We start from the raw sequence: 2,516 nt of genomic DNA, 5'->3' as shown, positions 1-2,516 counted from the left end.
TTAATATGGAATCAAATAAAATTTCATGCACTTAATTGTAGTACTGCAACATACCCTACTTTACAACTAATTAATCAATGTTGTTATTTGTTCAATCTCTTATTGCGCTCCCTCACAACTTGATACAAGAATAATGGACCTTTTCCAGCGTTGCATATATATATATATGAAGTGGAGTCACTGTTGGGAAATCATCTCACCCAAAAATTGTCAAAAAAAAAAAGTTCATACTTATAGAAACTTATATATTCAAAATTGCAAGAAAGTGGAGAATTTATTTGACTTTATTTCTTTTTTCTTCTAATTAATATCCTAACAATCTTAAAATGGCAAACCAAGTTACTACATGAATATTTCCAAAAACATATATTAATCTTTGCTATTGTTTCATAACTTGAAGCACTGACATGGAACAATTACACTTTTTTAGTGCTTTGGATAGAGCTGATCAAATTTGGTGTTTTAGGTTATTTGGAAATGGCTATAAAGATAATTTTGCCCTTTTTTTGGGGGGGGGGGGGTGTTAATGTTAATGAGTTTATTCAATAACAATATCCATGTTAGTATTAGAAAATTCTGAAAAGTAAGGTGTAGGAGTTAGTATTCCTTCTCCCTCATTAAATAATAGTAATATTGTGGAAAAAAAAAGTAAGAATCTTTTAATAATAAAGCTTACAGCTTTGAAAAGAAGTTCCCCATTATGTGGATGTCATTTCTCAAGGACTAACTTCTTGTACCATAAATCATATTTTAATTAACATAGAAAAAAAGACATATTCCTAACCCAAATTGCACCCAATTATATATTGAAGGGCTAAAATATGGTCCCAAAATTAAATAACAATTATCCTATACGTAGGGTAGAGTTTTTATATTATATATATATGAGAGAAAATTCAGAGGATTGTCACAAACTTTTTATGCTATAATTAAAGAGAATTAGTAAATTAATATAATTATTAAATTGACATGTGACGACTTTATGATCAACTTATTGCGAAGTCCAAATATAGAATAATAATCCATTTAAAAAAGAAAGTAAAAAATTGGAGCATGTAGAATTTGAAAATAAAAATGATTAAAACTAAATTAATCAAATTAATTAAGAAGGAAAGTACAGATGCAAAAGAAGAAGATGCCCATGTGCTTTACTTTTGTGCATTTCAGGCAAATAAAATTGTTGCATAATTATAATTACATGATGTGCTGTTTTTTCTTTCCCTAAAAGAATATGATATATTGCGTATCACCTTTTAATTTGTCTATATTGTCTGCAATGTGATGCCAATATTAATTCAGACAAACTCAAGTTAATTTTCACAATCAGAATTTGTAATACTACAATGTTTTTCTTTTTTTCTTTATCCTCCCTAATTAATTATTCTATATATTTCCTTACTTTCCATTTTCTTTTTACTTTTTTCCCGGTAGCATATCTAGGTGACAAGCCTGTCATATTCTTACAACAGGACACACAGGCACTGAAAAAAAATTGAACTTTAAATCTGGCAGCTTTCTTCATAGCTCAAAGGACAAAAGAAATTGAATCCTTGTGGGGATTTTGATGTTTTCATTTATGTAAATTTTTTTTTGGATGAGAAAATAGGTGGGTTGAAAATTGCATTAAAGTGTCTCATGATTACCCCTCCATTGTCACGTGACTCGACATCAAATTGTGGCTTTAAGCAAAATAATACTAGTAATTTTCTATCCTCAGTAATTTTCAATATCTTTTCGTTACATTTAAATTTGACAATTTATGTTTTTATATCTTAAATGTGTTAAATGCGATTACATATAAAATATGTTAAAGTTAAATATGAATACGATACGGATAATATTTATATTTTAAATCTGAAACACATACACGTATATGTTTAATAACTGTATAACACGATACGATACAATTAATATGATTGTTAAACGTGTCAATATATGACACGACACGATTAATAATACGTTGAATACGATTAAATAAAAATATTTACAATTAAATATAATCTTATTATTTAAAATTTAAAATCAATAATTATAAAAATAATTATAACAAAACAAAGTAATAATAATATCAAATACAACAAAATAAAAATTCAAAATTAGAGTTTAGGCATGTCATAATTATATTATTTATCTTTATAAAATTTAAAAAACTTATTAAAATAAGCTAAAATAGTTTTTGATTATTAATTGTTAATAAGTTGATAAACGTGTCACATATACATGTTTAAATACAATTAAACACGTTTATACATTTAAATATGATAATACAATTAGTTAAACTTATTTAAGCGTGCTATTCGCGTCTAACACGTTACATGTCAAACATGATTAGATATAAAACATATTAAGGCTAAATCTAAATTTATTTAACTCTGTATTTTTTCGTGTCGTATCTAAAATTACCAAGATTAATTTTTTTTTTGCTAAGCCATTACCAAAAATAATTACATCCAAAAAACTTGAAATCCATTTTCTCCTCCATATATATATATATATATATATATATATATATATAT

Source organism: Theobroma cacao, chromosome 4, assembly GCF_000208745.1.
Source record: "Theobroma cacao cultivar B97-61/B2 chromosome 4, Criollo_cocoa_genome_V2, whole genome shotgun sequence".
In the NCBI taxonomy this organism is placed as follows: domain Eukaryota; kingdom Viridiplantae; phylum Streptophyta; class Magnoliopsida; order Malvales; family Malvaceae; genus Theobroma; species Theobroma cacao.
Note: the sequence above shows the minus strand (reverse complement) of the source record.